The 21,447-nt window shown below is 60.7% G+C and overlaps 1 protein-coding gene across 7 annotated transcripts in view; it reads left to right on the forward strand.

Moving 5' to 3' along the window:
* Window positions 1-21,447, forward strand: part of MYT1L (myelin transcription factor 1 like) — a 321,839-nt gene that overhangs the window by 150,910 nt on the left and 149,482 nt on the right. The window lies entirely within an intron of this gene.

Raw genomic sequence — 21,447 nt, forward strand, 5'->3', positions numbered from 1 at the left:
GCTGTCTGGCGCGGGGCCCCCCAGGTGGAGGGAGCTACCTGCCACGCGCCCCAGCTGTCCTCGTCTGGGACGCGGCATCTGCCGGCCCGGCCCGTGGCTGCCGTTCAGCTCTCAGGAGGGGCTGGCAGGCTGTCAGCACGCCGTCAGCCTCTAGCCGCGCCGTACGTCCCCCGAGTCTCTGGGCTGTAAAGAACCGGCCTCCTCCGGAGCCGCTTTAAGACCACGAGCTGAAATGTCGATGGCGGAACAGGGAGGCGGCTTCTGCAGGAGAGGAGCTGCGTCCGGCCACACAGTCGGCCGTCGGCTCCTGGGGCTCTCACTCACCTTCCCTGCCCACAAGGACGGAGGCAGCCTGGGGCGGGGAGGGCTGAGCTGGCTCCCGAACCCCCCCAGGGGCCTGGAGCCCCACACCCAAGCGCAGTGCGCAGCCGTGCGCCCTTGGGAGACGCGGCCGAGCGCTCCCGGGTTTTGTGAACCCGACACGGTGCAGACTCGGACGCGTCCGGCTGCAGTGGCCGTCTGACCGTGTCGGTCACTGTCATCAGAAGGAGAGTTCATGCCGGGAACACGGTTTGGTCACGGAACGCTCATCCCCAAAGGCCTCCCTGTCTGAGAGATTCGCACGGTCCCGGATCCCTTCGAGCCTGCACGCAGCTGGAGTTCGGCTGCGGCGTGCGATGGCTCCTGGACGCTGGTAGCTGCAATGCCCGGCTGTCAGGGGGCCGCTCTGCGGCGCCGCGGCAGCTTCGGGCGGTCCCAAAGCTGAGGCGGTTTCCTGTGAGAAGGAACAAACACCCCAGACCCTTTCCTTTCTGCTCAGAGCAGCAGGGCGACGTGGAGTCTTCCACCCTCGTGCTGCTGGCTGTGGAGGACGCTCAGGGTCACACCGGCCACCGCCCGCAGCCCTGCTGCAGAGCACCAGGGAAACAAACCATCCAGAGTGTCGTCGACTCCAACACGGTCCCTGTCTGAGTGGTATCGTCGGCGCGTTGGCCAGGACAAGCGCGGGAGGGAAGTGACAAGAAAGACGGAAACAACAGGGGACATTCACCATCCAGGTGCGCGTGTGAACGCCGGCATTGTTTTCGTTCTCCCTGGATCCCAGCGGCGGCTCCGGCACAGGCCGCGCCTGCTCTGGACCTGGGGGCGGCCCACGGCGCTTACGGATGTGCCCCCTCGCCCGTGTGGTTCCGGTGGCCAGATGTGCCCCGGGGGGCGGCTGACGAGCAGGCGCAGCCCTGGGCAGGGCAGACCAGGGGACCCTGCTCATCGGCCTGCTCGCCCCGAGCTCCAGCCCTGCTGACCGCCACGTGTCCACCGCTGGGGGCGGGCGGGGGGCCTGTGCGAGCAGTTGCTTCATCCCAGTGCCGGCGGAGGCCACACATCTGTTTCCGTGATGTGCTGGGGGAGAGAGGTGCTCATCTCCCGGCCAAACTGCGTAACATTTTCTGAAAATTACTGGAACCCGTCTCTGCCTCTCTGGGCTCACCTGGCCGCTGGACGAGTCTCTGTGCCCACTGGGCGTTGCCAGGTCCTGGCGCCGCGGTTCCAACAGCTTCTGCTCACACGAGAAGTGCACTTACAGGTCCAGCCAGCGCTGCCACCTGTGCGGGTGCGGCCTGGCACTCGGGTCGGTCTCCCCTTCCCCGCCGGGCAGGGCGGCGACACCGTCTGCTCGGAGCTCCGTCTGGGGACGCGGCCGTCGCGAGAAGCCCCCCAGCACAGGCCGTCTCGGCCTCCGCTCATCGCCTGGACTGCTGTGACCTTTAAGCCAAGTTTATTCACGTAATCAATGGATATTTTCCAAAACCTTACGTTAAATTCTATTACGATATATAAACACTATATCTATTGCCGAGGAGTCCATAACACAGGTTGTAGGTTATATCGTATATCAGTAAATACATATTAAATGTCATTTAATACCTAAGTCCTATTATCTATGTGATAAGTACTATCTATCTATTTACCTGGGTTACTTTCTTAGGTCTGCCTGCGACCACCATTTTGAACTTGCCTTTCGGGCAACAATTAATGGAGAGACAGAGCTTTCTCTTCTTATTTTCTGCACCGCCTTCCATGTGCACCCTCTGTGTTGTGAAACCGTGTGCTGCGGCCGCCCTAATGCCTTCTGTCCACACCGGCCCCGTGAGGGCCCTTGTGTCCCGCCGGGGTCGCGCAGGGCGGTGAGCTCTGCCGCCACGGGGGGAGGGGGGCGGGGGGCGTGAAGACAGGACGGTGTTGTGGCCGCACCTCTGTCCGCAGCGCTGCCTGGGTCTCCTCCTCGCGCGGAGTGGCCGCCGTGCAGGGAGGGACGCTCAGGCGCGCCGGGGGAGGGCGGGGGCAGTGGGCCGCGGTTCTGCTTCCTGTCCTCGGGGCCCGGCGGCCGCCCGTCTCACCCAGTTTTAGTTTTACACAACCCGCCCCGGACGGGCCGTCTGCGCGGGCTGCGCGCTGGCTGTGAGTGCGGGGGGGGGGGGGGCCGCACCTTCCTCCCGAGGTCGGCACACACGCGCGTGTGCGTGCTTGTGCGAGAAAGCCAACGCTGCAGTGAGACGACGAGTTCTCGTGGTCGGAACGACTTCACACGTGCAATGATCACATTTTCTATCCAGCAACTTTCCAGTTTTCCCTGGAGGAGATTTATAGGAATAATTACATCGTTAAAGGCATGATTCGGGGTAATACTCTAGTTTTCGGGGCAAGGGGAGTGTGTTGTGTCACTGGAGCTGTGAATAGTTTTTATTCTACCTCTAGTGAGCTGCAGCCGTAGACGCTGTCTAACGGGCAGAAATCCGGTGAAAATTAAAATTAAAAAGTCTAAAGCGCGTTGTAAGTTTCTTCGGGTCTCTGGTCCTTGGGAAGCTGTCCCGTGACCTGGGCGTGTGTGGTCACAGGCCCTTCCCCCTCCCGGGGGGGATTTGCTCGGGGAGCCGTCAGGAGGGCAGGCGTCGGACGCTCCCGGGGGGTTCCCGCCAGAGACTCGGACGCTGTGGGTCCCCAGGTAGCCGCGCCGCCTTCTCCACTTGCTGCCGAAGGCGACGACACCCAGTGCCGGAGATCCGGCACGAGATTTAGGTTCCCTGACCCTCTATTCAGTCCTTCTTCCCTCCCAGGGAGTGCCTGACCTCGGATTGGATCGTGCAAGGATCGATAAATCGATGGTAACTCCATAGTTGCATGCATTGCTGCACGCTACCCAGTGCCGTCTCACGCCAGATGGCTTGGCCAGGGGCCCCGTCCGAAATGCAGGAGCACACGACGTGAGGCTGACCCGCAAATTCCGTTCGCAGCTTCCCTCTCTCGAGCTGACCCACACAGTGGGGGGCGGAGAGGCCATGCGGAAAGGGGAGAGGGGGAAGAGGGAACCCGCTGAGGGAGCCCGGGACCCTGGGGACTCCTGCGACGCCCTCACGCACACCGACGTCTCCCAGGCTGTGGGTCCAGCCCCTGGAGCTCTCGCACTGTGGCATCCCCGCTCCTGCTGCCCGCCCCCCCCGCTCCTTCCGGCCGCAGCACTGCGTTCTCCCGAACCTCTGACTCACGCGGTCTCAGCAGCCCCCCCCCCCACACACACACGGGTGCTGGAGCGCCGCCGTGTCTCGGCACCTGGCGTGGGGGTGGCTGAGGCTCTGAGCCCCGTGGTCAGACCGAGGCCTTCCGGAGGAGCCGCATGAGCAGAGCCCGAGACCGGGGGACGGGGCCGGCTGAGCAGACACTTCCCGCTGGGACTCTGTCCCAGACACCGTCTCACTCTGTGTCTCCAGCAACCTGCGGCTTTCTGAATTCAGAGTCCACGACTTGGGTACAAGTTGCAGGAGTTTCGGTTGGCCTGCGGGGTCCTCAGCTTGCACAGCGGCGGGAACGGAGTCTCCAGCCCTCCCGGGCACGCAGCATCCTGGGCGTGGTTTTCCTGCACACGGATGTCACTGGGAGCACCCGGCCACATGCGGGCACCAGCTCCCTCCCCGCACGGCCAGGGAGCCCGTCCTTCAGCTCTGCCCCGAGTCAACGTAAGGGAGCATGGCGCGAGCAGCACGTCCTGTTAGATAGAGCACCTCCAGACGGATGCCCTGCGCACTGTCAGGGGTGTGTTACAGGGGAGGGGTGCGGGCCGGTGGGACGGGAGCGTCACGTCAGTGCGTGGCCCGGTCCTGCAGGTGCCCCCACACTGGCGGGCGCGCAGGAAGGCCCGTGGCTCGGTGCTTTACACAGGGAAGTATGAGTGGCAACCCAGGATGAAACGTTAAATTTAGGGAGAGGTTCACAGCATTCCGAAACTTAAAGTTGACAAGAAAGATACAGCAATCATCATATTTTGTGTTGTACACAGCAAGTATAAATTATATTAATTCTGAACTTCCAAGAAAAATTAGACAAAAAAATATTTCCTTTATATTTTAGAGGAAAGATGCAGTATTGTTGCATTAACTGGAGAGGAGACACTAAACTTCACAGTGGGAAAAATCCCTCAGAACTCCAAAGCAGCACTGAAGACGGGCCGAGCTCCTTGTTATCATGGTTTTCAGTCTCCCGGAGTCCCTCGCTCAGCACCCCCCCGCCGACACCCTGCCGTGTCTCCAGGCTCCTCGCAGCAGGCAGTGCTCCGGACTGAGCTGGTTTTGCCGTGGTCCACGGTGCGCTGTCCGCATCCGTCCGAGCATCGGGGTGCGGGGCCCTCGCTCTGAACTCACTCAACTGCCACAACCCGCGTGCCTCACGGGTGTTCGTGAACATCAAACGTGGCGTAAAAATCCTCGGAGAATGAGGGTTCTCGCTCTGCCAAAGGGTCACCTTCCCCCCGAGGGAGCTGTTTTAGGACCTGAAGGGGCTGTCTCTCCCGGTGCTCGGGGCCGGACGGGCAGAGACGGTCTCCACCGGGCGGAGGTGCTGGGACACCCGGCGGCCTCTCCTCGTTGGCGGGCCCTCACCTTGCGGGCTGCTCTTCCGTCAGGGGCTCCGTCTGCAGAGACGTGCGTGTTCCAGCCGAGGGCTGCGCACCGGGACGGGACCAGCACGGTGTCTCGTCTCTGCTGTCTCTGCTGTGGGAGGCGTCGTCTGCCCCAGGTCACGTGGCACGGCAGCGTGGGGCAGACGTCCACAGCGTGGGCCTCGCGCGTGGGACTGCACTTGTGTCCCGCTGCCCGTGAGCTCCTCAGTGTGTGCTCACTTGGCGTGTGTGCTCCTAGCGGCCGACGGGGCACAGATTTGTGCGGGAGGGGCGAGCTGGGGGGGGCGGGCGCCCAGAGCGCGCTGCACCGCTGGGCGAGGAGCACACACGAGGACCCACCCCCTCCGCCTGGGGGCCACCTCCCCACAGGCTCTTTGTCCCTGGCCCTTGGGTGGCCTGTGGAGGGCAGCACGCTGTCGCAGTGCATAATGAAAGCTTCTCCTGCAGAGTGAGGAGACCCAACATCCTTACCTGTGCATCCCCGTCTCCACCCCTCCACCCGCCCCCCACGCACCCCTCCACCGTCCTTGGGTAACCAACCACCGTGTTGCGGGCCTGGTGTCGTGTTCTGCGAGGGAGTGGTAAAAGTGGCGGGAGGCTCAGTGCCCAGATGAGAGGACGGCAGACGGCACAGGCAGTAATAACCCGTCAGAATAAACGCACAGGGGCGTGGCCGGGGAGGCCCGGGACCCCGCTCTGGGTCGTGGTCAGAGGCGATCGGTGCAGGTGAGCAGGCAGTGTGGGGGCCGGGAGCGTGGGAGTGGGTGGAGGCGCCTTTGAAGGGGCTCCTCCAGGCAGCCAGGGGCCGGGACGGGGTGGGAGGGGTGAGGGGGGCCCCTTTTCTGAAGTTCGCGTTGAGGAGCTTGAGTCTGTGGCCAAGGGTGAAGAAAGACAGGATTTCAAACCAGGGACAGACACGGTCGCGTGTGTTTCCTGACGACGACGCCCCAGCTCTCCCCTGAGCGTGAGGGGGGGTTCCAGAGAGCAGACTGGGGGGGGGGGCGAGGGCAGTGAGGCCTCTGGGACCCTTGCTGCTGTCCGGACGAGGGCAGGCGGCGACCAGGGCCAGGAGGTGCCACGGGGTCGGTGCCGCGGGGTTGGTGCCGCGATGTGCTGGCTGCCGTTCTGCCGTGCGAGCGGGGCGAGTGGGGGTCCCGGGTTTGCACGTGCACCCCCCGGGGGACAGCAAGACACATCGCTGACCCGGGGCACGCGGAGGCAGCGCGTCGCAGAGGCAGGCGACCGGTTTGGCCTTGAAGACGCCTGGTCGTTGCGCAGGCGTCAAGGCATCAGCCTCTGTGGCCGAGGGTCTAGGCAGTGTGCACCCCGGTGAGTGCAGCCACGGACCGTTCCCAAGGAAAACCGAACGTCTTATTCTGCACACAGACAAATACTGTGTTGTAAAACTTAGAGAAATTATTCTTTTTTAACTCCTAAAGCATTCGTCTTGTGTGTGCATGTTGGGGTACCGGGGTGTGTCCACCACACGTGGGCACAGCGAAGAGTTGGGGTGCCAGGGCGCTGGGCCCCGAGACAGAGGGGCGTCCGTGGGCCTGGGCCTCCCTCGGACTCCGTGCGCCGCTGGTTCTCCCACCAGGTCCCGTCGGAACCCGCCGGAAAACTGGGAGAACCCAAGGTGTGTCGCGATGTGCAGATTGACTGACAAATCAATCAGCTTTGCTGCTCCCTTGAAACTGCGCGTCCTGTGTACGGAGACGGGAATGAAAGGAGGTTCCTTTCACATCGGCTCGCCCAGAAGAGGTGTGGTGTGCTTCTGAGTTACTTGGGTTGGTTCGAGAAAGTTAATTTCCTTGGGACTTAACCAAGAGAAACGACTTAAAATTAAAATCATACCAGATAAGCCCATTTGAAAATTAGGAGTGAAATGACGTTGGTTGTTTCAGGGGAACTTTTTCCGGTTTTGCTAAGTTCTTGACGTTGCTACGTCCCTCATCCCACGCCTCCCCGCAGTTGGCGAACGCTGGGTGACACTGGGCTTGACCGACACCGACCGTGCGCGGACAGAAGGGTCTCGCTGCAGGTTGCGAGGAGCCCACGTAGGACATCGGTCTGATGTCCCACGTAGCACAATGTGCGTGTGCTGTGGCCCTCTGGGCCTCGGAGACGGGTCTTTGGAGGTCAGCTCAGGGTGGGGAAGGTTAACACGCCAGCCGTCACCATAAACACCCAGAAGCGCCCTCTCCTGCTGCATCCGGTTGTCCCCAGGAGAGCCAGCAGCTACAGGGGGACCGCGAGGGGGAAGGAGGTGTCCCTGCCTCGTCAGGACATTGCCCTCACGCCAGCCATGGTCAGCAGCACTGGCAGCGAGGAGGCACCAAGAAACCCACTCCCGAGCCAGCAGGCCACGTGTTTCCAACGGCCGCTGTGCACCCCGGGGGGCCCTGGCGTTTCAGTCCATCCGTTCTGCGGACTCGGTCCCCGATGCTCTGTGGACAGGCTCCTCGGAGCCGGGCAAACGTGGCAGACAGACTGTCTTCAGGTCCCGTCTGGGACCCGAGTCCTGCACAGGAAACGGCGGGGCTGGTGCTGGGGCCAGGGGGGCCAGGGGGCTGCCGGGTGGGCCCCGGACACCAGCCTGGTGGACGCCCCGTGGCCTTGAGGCGAGTCCGGACACTCGTGGCTGTCAGCGGCCCTGCCCCCCTGTGCCATTGTACTCGGGGACGCTGCCCGTGACCGTGTCCCATCTGTCTCCCCTCACGCCTGCGTCATGGGCTTCGGCTGTGGGTCAGCCAAGCTCCTCGCCTGCCCCTCATTCCGTTACCGCTGCGCTCGGTCACCTGGGGTCCCTGCGCGCAAGTGCACGTCTATACAGCTACTCGTTGAGCAAGTGAACTCGCCGCGGAGCTCCCTCACCAGTAACAGGCCAGCTCGTGGAGAAGGCCAGGTGCCATCGGCACTGAGAACCACCAGTACGCCTGCCCGTGCCTCCGGTAAGCCCGTAGCTGCAGGCCCGTTGCGCCCTAAGCGTTGGTTACGTCGCAGGCCGTCGGTGTATGTGCGCCCGTGTGCTGAGCGGTCGGTTAAGCAGCACCCACCCTGACGTGGGTGGGCTGGCCTCTTCAGAGTAGCCCCTGCCACAGGGGAGCTGCCGTGGCTGGCTGGGGCAGTGGGGGGTCTGTGGCACAGTCTCCCCGCTTCTGCTGCCTGGGGGCCACCAGGGCGTGCACAGGGGGGTGCAGAGCCCCACCCAGCTGCGCGGGGAGCAGACTGCCCTTGTGCAAGGCGCCCCCTCCTGCTCTGACGCAGCTCTCAGATCACGGGGCGCCTCTTGAAACTTTAAGAATATTTAGAGGTGAAATGTTTTTCCCCTCAAATATGGACGGTTTCTTTTAGCATTTTTAAATTATGTTTTATTGATTATGCTATTACAGTTGTCCTGTTGCTCCCCCCGGCCCCGCCCCAGCCAGCGCCCCCACTCCCTCCGGCCGTCCTCCCACCCTGTTCGTGTCCACGGGGCACGCGTGCAGGTCCTCTGGCCTCCCCGCGTCCCATCCCCATGTGCCCTGCCTCCCCACGGCCGTCCGGTGAGCTCCCGCTCGCACTGCGCAGTCCCCTCAGCGCTCACCCGGTCTCCCACACCCACTGCTCACCTCTCCACCTTTAACCCTGGGCGTTGGCATTGTGAGGCGTCTTGGGGCGGCCTCTTGGCATCCGTCTGGTTGGGGACCGCCTGTGCTTCCTGGACTTGCGTGTCTGTTTCCTTCACCCAATTGGGGAAGTTTTCTCTCATTATTTCTTCCAATTTCCAGTTTTCTTGCTCTTCCTCTTCTCTTTCTGGTACCCCTGTGATGCGCATGCTGGACCTCTTGAAGTTGGCCCAGAGGCTGCTTACACTACCCTCATTTCTTTTTGGGATTCTCTTGTTCTGATTGTTTGTTTTTGCTTCCTTAGTTCCAAATCATTGATCTGATTCTCAGCTGCACCCACTCTACTGTTGTTTCCCTGCAAATTGTTCTTTATTTCAAATAGTCTGTCCTTCATTTCTGACTGGGTCTTTTTTATGCTGCTGAGGTCCTCACTAAGTTCCTTGAGCATCCTTGTAACCAGTGTTTTGGACTCTGGGTCTGATAGATGCTTATCCCCATTTCATTTAGCTCTTTTCTGGAGTTGTGATCTGTCCTTTCATTTGGGCCACGTGACTTTGTCTCCTCACTTTGGCAGCCTCCCTGTGTCTGTTCCTATGTCTTAGGTACAGCTGCTTGGACTCCATGTCTTGGTAGAGTGGCCTAATGCAGTAGGTGTCCTATGGGGTCCAGTGGCATGGCCTCCCCTATCACCCAAGCTGGGTACTCGAGGTGCACCCTTTGTGTGGGCTGAGCTCCCCCTCCTGTTGTAGTCGAGCCTTGGTTGCTTTTGGCAGGTCAATGGGAGAGATTTACCCACGCCAGTCAGCTGTAAGGGCTGGCTGTGACCACTGACCACCAACCTCCGCCCTCTGTGGAGGGTCAGCTGTGCAGGGGCAGGTGGTGGTGCTGTGACATGGCCTGTAGCTGTCCACTGCGTGTGCTGGCTCTGGGTGGTGCCAGCCAAATTCAGACCACACCTGTGTTTTGCCCGGGGCCACCCTGCCTGAGCTGTAAAGCCATCTGAGCAGGCTGCTACCTCTGCTGGGCTTGGAGATTCCCAGGCGAAGCCAAGCTGTGAATCTAGGCTGCTGGTTCCAGGCCTGGGGCTCACTGTGGCCAGCTGCTGCTTTTTGCTTCAGAGGACTTGGGAAGTTGTGCAGCACGAGCCAAGACCAGCCATTCATATGGAAAGGCAGCTTGGGTGGGCCCATAACTTGTGTGGAGTGGAGTTTCTGGGGATCTCCAAGGCGGGCCACACAGTGTTAGCCAGGCTGGCACCAGTCTGCTGGCTTAGTCCGGATGGATGTGGTTTCTTTAATTCTGTAGTCGTTAGACTCCCACTCAACTTGATGTCTGTCAGTTCTGACTGATGGTTTCTCTATATTTTAGCGGCAGTTTTGTTGTGGTTGTGCAAAGAGGTGTGCCTTGTCTGCCCACACTGCCATCTTGACCAGAAGTGCCCTTTTAGCATTTTTAATACTGAAATTGATTGAATTTGTAAACAAAAACTGCTTTTAAGGTGTTTTTTTAAACCTGGATTTCCTTCTGAATTTTCAAAGCAGGATTATAATCAACCAAGCAAGCAGAGCTAAACAAAGGCAAAGCTAGTGTTGTTCTCCTCACGCTGTCCAGAAGATCAGGTCTGTTTGTACCCACCCACAAACGCGTCCGTGTCAATACAGGCTTTTCTTATAAACGATGGGATTATACTGTAACGTGGCTCTCTGCCACTCCCTTTTATCAATCATGTATCGTGGACATCAGTCGATCGAATCAAACATTGTGGTCTGCTTCACTTTCTTCTAAACAGTGGCAGCATATTTCATGGTACGCCTTAGCCCCGATGTAGTCTGCCCTCCCCTGTCAGCAGACACTGAGGTCGCCTGCAGCGGCGTGCCGCTCCAGAAAGCCCCCCACAGGCCCCCGAGCGCGCGCACCCGGACGCCCGGGCCTCTGTCCCCGGAGGAGGGGCCCAGGGCCCTGGGCTGTTTGCTGGGTCGGCGGGACTGTCATTCCAAACCTACCGATGTCGGGCTGCTCCGAACGGCGTTCCAGCAGTCTCTGCCTTCACAGCACGTGTGGAGGGTGCCGTTGTTGCTTAATCGGTTGGTGAGAATGTTCTATTATTTTAGGGTGCATTCCTCCGGTTGCTAATAGGTCTAAGCATCTTCTATGTATGTTTGACTATTTGTGCTCCCATGTACGTGACTTGCTGTTCCTGTGTGACCCTCTTTCCACAAAATTGTCTTTTTCTTGCCAGTTTTCAGAACGTCTTTCCATTTTGGGGAATATCAACTCTTTTTTCTGTCGAATATTTTAACTATTTTCTCTCGGACTGTCATTTTACCATACAGAAATTTAATTTTTAGGTAGACAAGCCTGTCAGTTTTGTGGCTTTTGTCCTACATTGTTTAAGAAATTATTCCTCATTTAAGAATAATAGTCACAAGCCCTGGCTGGCGTAGCTCAGTGGATTGAGCGCAGGCTGTGAACCAAAGTGTCGCAGGTTCGATTCCCAGTCGGGGTACATGCCTGGGTTGTAGACCACGGCCCCCAGCAACCGCACATTGATGTTTCTCTCTCTCTCTCTTTCCCCCTCCCTTCCCTCTCTAAAAATAAATAAATAACATCTTTTAAAAAATTTAAAAAGAATAATAGTCACAGGAAGCTTTACAAATATAGTCGCAGCTCTTTGAGAAGTGTGATTTATCCAGTGTGAAATTTGTATGTGTGTCTGTGGTACATCAGTGTCTTCCTTTCCTCCCACTCGGACCTCCGACTCAGTGGGCATTCCGGTGGGGGAAGCCATCTTCGCTCACTGAAAGGCAATTTCATCTTCTTCACATATTTACTGTGTGTGTGTGTGTGTGTGTGTGTGTGCGCATTTATTTATTTCCAAGGTCCTTATTCCCTTCAGATGGTTTTTTCCATTTCTGTGCCAATTCCATGCTGATTTGATAACATTAACTTTATAGTGAGTTTTAAATATCAATAGAGCGTGATCTTTATCTAATTGTTTGACAATTATCCCAGGTAAACTGACCAAACACCCCGCCTTCCCAAATCAACCTGTGTGAGCACTGATTAGAGCTGCGATTTGCAACCTTTTGCATCTCACGGGACGCATAAACCGATTCCTAAAATTCCGTGGCACACCAAAAATATATATATATTTTTTGCCAATCTAACAAAAAAATATATAATTTTGACTCATTCACACCAGACGGCTACTGTGTTGGTTGCTGTCACTCTTTTTATCTCACGGTCTCAGGGAACAGAGGTCCGTGCCCTGACGCAACAGTGGGGTGCTGCGTGTTTTAGGGGTTCCTGCCGTCGAGCCGCTGAAAACCCCCCGGACCGGAGACTCACGACCTCTGCCCAGGAGTCCGATGGCTTCCTCCGGGGTGCGCCGTGTCCCTCCAGTCACTCCGGCCTCGCTCCGGCCGTGTCTGCTGACTCAGGTCCGTCTCCGTCTCCGGGTCGGTGTGGAGGCGGCCGGCAGAGAGAGGGGCTGGCCACGCGGAGAGTTTCCCGGGGTCTGATGGCCTCGCTGAGTGCTCCAGCCAAGTTCATGTTGCTTAGAAGAGTGTCTCCCGTCTCTCTGGAGTGACACCATTTCGTCTGCAAATGAAGCGTTTTTCTTTTTAGTATCTTCACATAGTATTGGGCAATCACTTGCCACGTGAACTGGAGCCTCCTCATAACATCGACCAGCAGTGGCGGGGGTGCGGGCCTCTCTCCTGCACTTAACACGGGGCCGTCAGTATTTTACTGTTTAATCTGACCCGCGCTGCTGAATTTTGTTAGCCCTCTAGGTGTACAGGGTCTGTCCGGAAAAAGTCCAGCCACCGTCGCTGCAACGAGAACAGTTTGCGTGGCGTTGATGTGACCCGCAGCCAAGGGGAGGGGACTGGAACGCACACGCGTCAGCGATGACGGCGTCGCTGTGCCAGTCAGTCAGTGGGGGCGGTAGACGCCGCTGAGTGAGCGTGTGCACTGCGCGGCCGTCACATTCAAGGTGAACAAGTAGAGCAGTGAGTCTGCATCAGATTTCGCGTTCAGCTGTAACAAATTCCTCCACGGAAATTATTTCGATCACTCCGAAGGCTGCAGCTATGGGCACCTGGTGGCTGGCAGCGTCCTCACGACAACATGCCCACTAGTGCACCATGTCTGGTGTGGCGTTTTTTTAGTGAAACATAAAACCACCCGGGTGACTCAGCCCCCTGCGGGAGCCCTAGGACTTGTGCATTTTTCCTGAAACTACAATCACCTTAGAAAGGGAAGAGATTTCAGACCGTGGGTGAGATTCATGAATATACGACGGGGCAGCTGAAGGTGACTGGGAGAACTGTGGGAGGTCCCCAGGTGTCCACTTTGAAGGGGACTGAGGCGTCACTGTCCTGTGCACAGTGTTTCTTGAATCTTGTATCTTCTTCAGTAAGTGTCTCTTTTTTGTATTGATGGCTGGACACCTTCTGGACAGACCTTGTATATTTTTATTGAAAACGGCTATAGAATTTTATCTATTGTCTTCCATCATCTGTTAACAGTTTCTTTAATTTATTGGCATAATAACTGATCCTGGTCATTTTGTTTAAATAAGTCAGAAGGAAATGGAGCTGTAGGGCTGAGCTTTGTCAGACCATGTCCTTACACAGAACAGCCCACTGTTGCTGTGACACCCTCTCCCGTGGTCTCCCGTGGTCTCCCGTGGTCTCCCGTGTCAGGCCTGTGTGATTTGCGCAGTGGCCCAGAGAGGCAGGCACTGTGGACAGCACTGTTCCTGTCTTGTAGTGAAAGGCTGAGAAGCAAAGACTTTACTGAAACGTCAGAACTAGTGAAATGGGAGTGAGTCCCAGACCTGGTGCTTTTTCTGGTTTCTGTCACTGTATTAACACCCAGAAAGGATGTATTTTTTTAATAACTAGAACTCTTACGACATTGTTTGATAATAATTTTAATATATTACTTAACCCCATTATGCAGCAGATCTGTTAGCTCAGTCGTCCCCAAACCTTTTGGCCGCAGGGACTGGTTTCACGGACGACAGTTTTTCCGTGGACGAGGGCTGGGGGGATGGCCTGCCACCAGATGCAGCTTAGTGGCCACTCGCCACTCACTGGTGGGGTTTTGATGTGAGTCTGCAATCAGCTGATTTACTGTGGTCCTTGATGCGATCAATTTTGTGAAGTCCGTGGGCTGTGTGTGCCCATGGGCCTTGATCCTAGCTTCTGGGGTCAGTAATGTCTTGAAGGGGCTGAAGCGTCATCACGGCCGCCACCCAAAACGCCGGGGACAGCTCCTCACGCGCAGGCACCACCGAATCCCGAGCAGCGTCGCCGGCAGAGGCCACGGCCCGTCGGGCCCCGTCTGTGAGTGGCGCCACGGGCCCGGACGTGGCCCAGCAGCCCCGCCCCTGGCTGGGAGGCCTGGGAGGGAGCCCCGGGCGGGGCAGGCCGCAGGGTGGTCAACACCCAGTCTTTGTCCCTGCACCCAGCCGCACCCAGACCCGCCCCCCGCCCCCCGCCCCCCGTGCCCACTCTGCCCTCCCCCAGCCACACAGAGCCCCGTTCACGGCTCCCGCGTGTCTTCTCCTCGGGGCTCTCTGTCTGCCTGTCTGTCTGTCTGTCCCCTCTCTCTCACCCACCTGCTGGCTCCCTCAGGCCCTGTCATGGCCTCCGGGACAGTCTGGAGCACCTGGCACAGCCCGGGTCCTCCGGTGGGGGGGCACAGAAAGCCGTGCGGCACCCCGACTTCCCTGGCGGGGAGACGGGGCGCCCCGGGCGACACCAGGGCCCGGGTGCGGTCATCCGTGTCTTGCTCTGCACATTCTGTCCCGTGGGGGGCGCGGAGGTGCTTGAGGGCCGAGGCCCCGCCCCTGGACCGCGCCGAGAAGAGCAGGGTGCCGCCCCCAAGGGGGGGGGGCTCTCGTCAGCAGGCAGGTGGTGCGCGGAGCTCCGGGCTCTGCTCGGGGCCCCTCCACAGCCCCCGCTGAAGGAAGGGGTGTTGCTTTCCTCCTGTTACTCGCAGGTAAACTGAGGCACAGAAGGGTCAGATAGATTCTCCGAGAGGACGTGCAGGAGCAGGTAACGCTCAGATTCGGGTGGACAGCGGGAGGCTCGCGCCAGCGCCCAGTGACTTCATCGCAGCGCTGGTGGGACAGCGTGCGTGCGGCAGGGGGACGGGTGCCGGTGGGTGTCGCTGGTCCCAGAGGAGGGAGGGAGACGAGGAAGGGTCCGCTTTCTCCTTGCTGGGGGCAGGCACCCCGGAGCGAGTCGGCTCCTGGGACCCAGAGCCGGCGTGGGGCTGACGGGCCTTTCCTGCCCATCCAGTCCTCGAGGGGGGAGGGTCTGAGAGAGCACGGTCCGTCTCCCCCCCTCAGTGGCTGGTGGGCGGGGCCGTGCTTGTGCTGCCGGACGACCGCACACGCGTGACGATGGGAAACTCCTTGATCTCTGAGTGAGTTACAGGGAGAGTTGATGAACGTGACTGTTAGACACCATCACGTTTCATGCTAAGTAGCTTTCAAGAGTTTAGTACAAAAGGGTTTAAGAAATGAAACCACAGTTAAAGCAGTGGGACCAGATCAGAGGCGGCAGCATCCTGAGTCCCTTCCACAAACGCTGCTGAGTCAGGTCCCGAGCGGTCGCGGCGCCTGCGCCCCCTGGTGGCTGCACGTCTGAACTCCAGCGAGCCCAGAGAAGGCGCTGCAGGTGGAACCGGGCAGCTAGAACGGGGTGCAGACAGCAGCCCCCAAGTGTGTGCTCAGGGAGGCCAGCTCCCGAGAGGGCTGGCTGTCCCCTGCTCTCATGAGACGAGGGCCCTCCCTGGCGGGCTGCCACGCTCTCCTCCACGGCGGGGCAGGAAGGTGCAGCCCTGGTGGCGTCCACACTGCTCCGTCCGGACACGCGCTGCTGTTCCGGTTTCCCGGGTCTGGGCCTGCGGCTGTCCGCAGGTCCCCCCCGACCCCCGGCCCGGCGTCTGTCGGGACGCCGCGGCCACAGCAGCGGCTCCGTCCTGCTCTCCAGCTGCGGGGGTGCCCGCCTGCAGGGCAGGACGGCCACGGGCTGAGACGGCCGGTGAAGGGCAGGTGCTGTGTCGGCTTGACCGCCGTCTGTTAAAGGAAAACCAGCGATGAAGCCCGTCACGGGAAGTCCCGTGTGGCGGCAGGAAGAGGAGAGGAGCAGAGGCCGCCGCTCTTTCTGGAAACCAGTCGTGCTGTGGTCACACCAGCAGGCCCCTCGCACGCCGCGTGTGACTCCGCACAACCCGCATAGCGGGGGAGGGGCGTGAGGTTCAGCGGGCAGGGCGCACCGCCGGTCCCCCAGCCCCGTCCGCAGGGACACACACGCCTCCTGTCACGGCAACGGCACAGGACGCCGGCTGCGCGGCTGCCCGCCTGTGCCCCCCGGGGACAGCGCGCCCGCCCCCTCGGGGCCCGAAACCAGCAGGGCGCAAGCAGGCCGGCCGCTCGGAGCCCGTACCCCACACGGGATGCCAGGCCGCGTCCCCTGAAGTTTCGTGTTTCGGGTGAGTTTATCACAGGGCGGGAACACGGTCATTTAACCCTGGAACAAGTTTTGGAATTCAAACACACGGTCTAGTGGCCGGCGCCAAGATGAATTTTTGATATATTCCTTACACTAAACCTGGTTTTTAGTTTCCTTTAATTGCTCAGTGGTTAATGGCTCCCAAATAAGATATTTATGAGTTTTTGCCTTACACCACATGTTTCGGAGATTGCTGTCTGCGGTGAACAAGAATCCGAAGGGCCTGTGGGTGCAGGCGAGCAGCACTTTCTAGTCTGATACTTACAGCCCCGCAGCATCACAGTTGTCACCGGTCCCCAGCGGGTTGCCCCCCCCCAACACTTCTCTTGCTGACTTACCCTCGGCCCCGCCGCACCCTCTGTGCCGCCGCAGAACGCGTCTGCCCTTTTCGGTCGGAGCGGGGCTGGGGTCGGGGCTTCCGCGGGGCGTCAGTGTGACTGCCAGCCCGGCCAGCAGGGAGCACCTGTGACACTCGTCCTCAAATTCCTGCCTTCACCACGCGGCTGCATGTTTGACCTCATGGATGGAGTGGCAAAGAGGTTTTTTTTTAAAAGATTTTATTTATTTATTTTTAGAGAGGGAAGGGAGGGAGAAAGAGAGAGAGAGAGAAACATTAATGTGCGGTTGCTGGGGGCCGTGGCCTGCAACCCAGGCATGTGCCCTGACTGGGAATCGAACCTGCGATGCTTTGGTTCGCAGCCCACGCTCAATCCACTGAGCTATGCCAGCCAGGTCTAGCAATTCTCCACGGAAAGTATCTTGCAGGACTTTGGAACACGCGGCTTACAGGGTCACCTCAGCTCTTCCACTCTGAGTCCCTTTCCCGCCCTCACTGGGCACCGTCTGTTGTGAAGGATGCTTTTGCGTCCCGTCATTTCTGTGCTGACTCGTCCTGTGGCCTTGGCATGACATAGGGACTCGGAAGTCTTCACGACTGATGGACTGCAGGTACAGATACAGAGTAGAAACTGGTCAGTGACTGTGCTCACCAGAGTGTGCGTGTCCACACGAGCCTGTGCGTGTGTGTGTGTGTGTGTGTGGACGTGCTCACTACTGCGGCACCGTGTTGAGGCGATGTCCCAAACCCAAGCACAGGGATGAGCGCAAACACGAGAAGTGTTTGCTGGTGTCCATGCTTCCCACGTCCCACCGACGCCGCCTCGTCTCCCGTCACCTGCAGCGCGGGCGCCACTCCCTGCACTCCGGCGGCAGCCCCCCCCCCCGCACCGTCCTCACGCTCGTCACCCAGGGTGCTTCCTGCTTCCTTCGGGTCCACGGCGGTGGCTCCCCTTCGAGCAGCGCGGGTAACACGTGACCAGCAGAGTCACCGAGGGTCAGGGAAGAGCTGCGTCCGAGGGGAACACCCCCAGATTGTCCTCGTCTACGTCAGGGCCGTGACGGCCTTCCCCACCCCCCCCGAGGGCCGAGTGAGCGCTGTGTCTCCCCATCCATCGGGTCCACCAGAGGGATCCTGACTGTGGAGGGCAGGGAGAAGGAGCCGTGGCTCCTGACTCCAGGGACTGGCCGCCGGCCTGTGGGCCAGAGCCCCTGTCGGGCCAGGGCCCAGGGCGAAGCACAGAGTGGGGGGTGGGACATGGGGCTCAGGGCCACCTGCGAGTGAGCCGGCGCCCGAGCACCGGCGGAGGGACGGGGCAGGGGACCTTTTTGAGGGAGGGAGATGGGCCCGGGGGAGACCAGGGGGGAGACCAGGGGGACCCCCGGCGAAGCAGCCAGGCAGGTGGGGGGAGGCCCCAGAGGGGTCCTCATGCGCGGTTCTCCGTGTCCCAGGCCCAGCCGCTCCCGGGTCCAGCGGTGGCTTTGTATGTGATGTTCCAAGACATTGCGTGTGAGTGTGCACAGAGGGGACACATGGCGCGTGAGTGTGCGCAGAGGGGACACATGGCGCGTGAGTGTGCGCAGAGGGGACATTAGCGCGTGACCTCACTCCCCCTGTCGACCTGTCGTCCTAGGTGGCGGCGAGGGCCCTGCTTGTTCGTCTGTCCCACCGTGACTCCGTGACCCCCGTGACCCCCGTGAGACCCCCTGCTGACACTCACACAGGCAGAATCTCTCTCTGTCAGAAACATCTTTAAATCCCCCTTCGTTTACGGAGTTCCTTGTTCCCCGTAAGTTCCCAAAGCCAGTGCTTGGAAATGCCTCCTCCCTCCTTAAACCCCACGTCATGCTCACCACTCGCCGTACCCGTGTCGCCGTTCGGTCGGCTGAAGTCGCGCCCACCATCCCCATTCCCCTCCGCCCGCCCAGGTGGGCGCAGGTGTGCTGTGGGGGGGGGGTGGGGCTGGGAGGGGACACGCTGCGCTCTGCTCAGCCGGAGACGCCTGCTGCTGTCAGACGAGATGCCGAGGAAGCGGCCGTCCCCAGGGTTGGGGCTCCCGGGACGGCAGGGCTTACCTGCCCTGGACGGGACACAGACCCCCCTGGACTCCGGGTGCTCCCCGAAACCCCCCTCAGTGCCAGCACCCCTGTTCCCCAACTCTGAGCATGTGGGCTGCTCAGGGCTCACAGGCGTATCCCCGCCCCCCTGGGACTGGCTGTAGCCCCCCAGGCAGGGGGCACCCACAGTGGGACTCTGGGTGGGGCCACCTCAGCTCTGAGGTGGGTGCTGCTCTGCCTGCCGGCAGCTCCTGGGTCCCGCTCCCACGGGAGTCTCCTGGGGTGCACAGGCAGAGCCAGGCGCTGACGGGGGGCGTGCCTCACAAGCTCCCGGTGAGTGAGGGCCGGTCGGTGTAGTGAGGAGCTGGCCGTCGGAGCCTTCGTACGTCTCCACGATTACTGTGATCACCTCTGAGGGACAGTCCTGACACCGGTGAAGTGGGGTGCACGGACTCCCAGCGACTAAGGCCCGGCCGACGGGAGCTGTGCCTCTTGCCCTCGTTCTGATCACTTCCACCTGCCCCATGGGGACCGTGGCAGTCCTGGCCGGACAGGCACAAGGTGGGGGCCCCAGGCTGCAGCAGCGCGGCCCCCTCGGCCTCGGCCACGGCCCACGGGTGGGTGCCCTGCACAGCACCCCCAGGGGCTGGGCAGGCAGCAGGGTCAGCCATGGGCCCACGGAACGCAGCGGACACCCCCACTCCACAGCGAGACGGGAAACGCCAGGACAGAGAGGGCAGAGGACCCGACGGCGCGAGTCCTGGGATCGGGCGCTGCAGCATCGATGACGACGGCCGCGCGAGTGAGCGAGAAGTGCGGAGGAAGAAACCGGGGTGGGTGTGCGGGGCAGCCCCCGCGGTCACTTAGGTCGCCGCGTGTCCGGCTTCAGCCGACTTTAAGCAACCCTGCTTTCCAACACCTTCCCCGCAGCGCAGTGTCCACGGGCCTTGACGCCCCTCCGGGTCTGTTCTCAGGGGAAGCGGCGGCACCCGGGGGCCTCTCCGCCCTCCCACAGACCTCCACCGGGTCCCGTGGCACCGGGAGGGGCGTGTCCTGGGCGGGGAGCGCCCAGCGCCAGGTGGACAGGAGGTGTCAGGAGGAGGCTTGGGGGAGGAGGGGGGGGGGCGGACCAGGGGAGCAGGGTGGTGGCTTCTTTAGGTGGGACCGCACACGGGGCACGTGTGGGGCGGGGACCTGGTCACCGAGGCCGGCTCGAAGAACCTGTCCGACACCTGGCGACGCCGAGCCACCCTGTCACAGCGCAGCCCTGACCCCTGTGCCCCTCGTCCACGCGTCTCTGCTGGGAGGGTCCACGTGCCAGGAAGGGCCCCCGGGCCACTCGCCCGCGTGGCTGTTCACACGCGGGAGTCCTCTGAGCCTGCTCACCCGGGACTTCCGCCAGGGCTCTTGCCAGACGACGGGGGGCTCACCCTCACCCGCGTCCTGAGCCCTCGGGGCGTCAGGCGGGGGTGCTGGCGCGTGGGTGAGGGCGAGCCCCACTGAGGTCGGCTGGGGAGGCCTGCATCCGACACGTGACCCGTCTCGAGTGCATCTTGAGACGCTGTGGACACTCTTCAAGGAGGAGCTTGGTCTCAGAGTGGTGGGCACCGTTTCAGACCAGGTGACTGGCGGGGCCGTGGCCGACGCCTTCGGGCAAACCCGGTGGGCGGCCCGGGCCACGGTCAGCCAGCCGGGCCTTCCCGGTGCTCTCCTGCGCTTCCGCATCTGAGCACACGGCTTCGCTCACACGCCTGTGCACGGCGGCCCCCCAGGCTTCCGGTCTGTGCTAAGAACCCCTCTTCCGTCCAAATGCACGGTCAGCTACCCACAGCCCTGTGCTTCCCCGAAAGCCCGCCCCCAAACCTGCTTGGTTCTGGAGTGTGTGGTTGTCGTCACTGCCCATGACAATGAGGCAAGAGGGTGGGAGAAGTGGAGGAGACGCCGTGGATGCAAAGTCTCCGGAAAAGTCCTCCCTCCCTCTGCTCGGGCTCGGCCCTGGGAAGCCGCTCTTGGGTGTTCGGACGCCCTCTCTCCCCGGAGGGGCTGGGCTTCTCCCGCCACGGGCCGGGGGCAGGCGGCCCCTGGTGCACCCGGTCGCCTCTGCCGTCTGTCGTAGCTCCCGCCAGCCGCAGGCGGCATGGCAGTGGGCGGCGTGGCCGTGCCCATGAAGCTTTACCTGCAGGAGCAGGCGGCGGGTCAGACTGGGCCCCGGCCGTGGTGGGCAGGACCCTGCTTGGCCGCTCACAAGGTGGACAGTGTTTGAGGATCCCGTGGGGTCTCCGAGGGCGATTTCTTAGGGCGATTTCAGATACGGCAAGGCTCTTGCAACAATTCACCTCTTACTGTACCTATTTTGCAAAGACACAGAAGTTCAAGAGCGGTCCCTAAGAATTCTCAAGACTGTAGCATGCCCTACTTTGAGAAAGATTTGAAAACTGTGCAAGGAAAATGTCGTCCAATCCCTGTTAACTCAGCCTCCGCCGGTACAGCCTTGCTCAAAAAGATAAGTTAGCATCTTGTCATAAGAAAATAATCCAAAAATAAGGGCACAGTGAACACAAAAAGCAACTGCTCACATGCCGTGAGCATAACCGACGCGGAGAAAAAAAGACCTTATGAACAAAGTTTCATTATTCCTCCGGAGCTCAGAGTCACGGACGGGGAGGGGCGGAGCTCACACAACCTGGCCAGTGGGAGGTCCGTCTCGCTGCATCATTCGCACTCGCCACTCGGCAGCGACGGCGGTCTGGTCGGAAAACAAGCCCCGCTCGTCGCCTCTCGGACTCACTCGGGCTGCACCTCTGCAGAGCACAGAGGCGGGGCCCGGGGCGCCCCCGACCCCGCAGCCCGCGTCACTGGACGCCCCTCCTCCCGCTGCTGGGGGGGCCCCCCCCCGACCCCGCACAGATCTGCGCTCCTCAGTTACATCCCCCAAGACGAAGTGCGTCCTTCTCGTCTTGAG

This window comes from Phyllostomus hastatus, unplaced genomic scaffold (genome assembly GCF_019186645.2).
Source record: "Phyllostomus hastatus isolate PE091 unplaced genomic scaffold, TTU_PhHast_1.1 phas_contig_402, whole genome shotgun sequence".
Taxonomy (NCBI): Eukaryota; Metazoa; Chordata; class Mammalia; order Chiroptera; family Phyllostomidae; genus Phyllostomus; species Phyllostomus hastatus.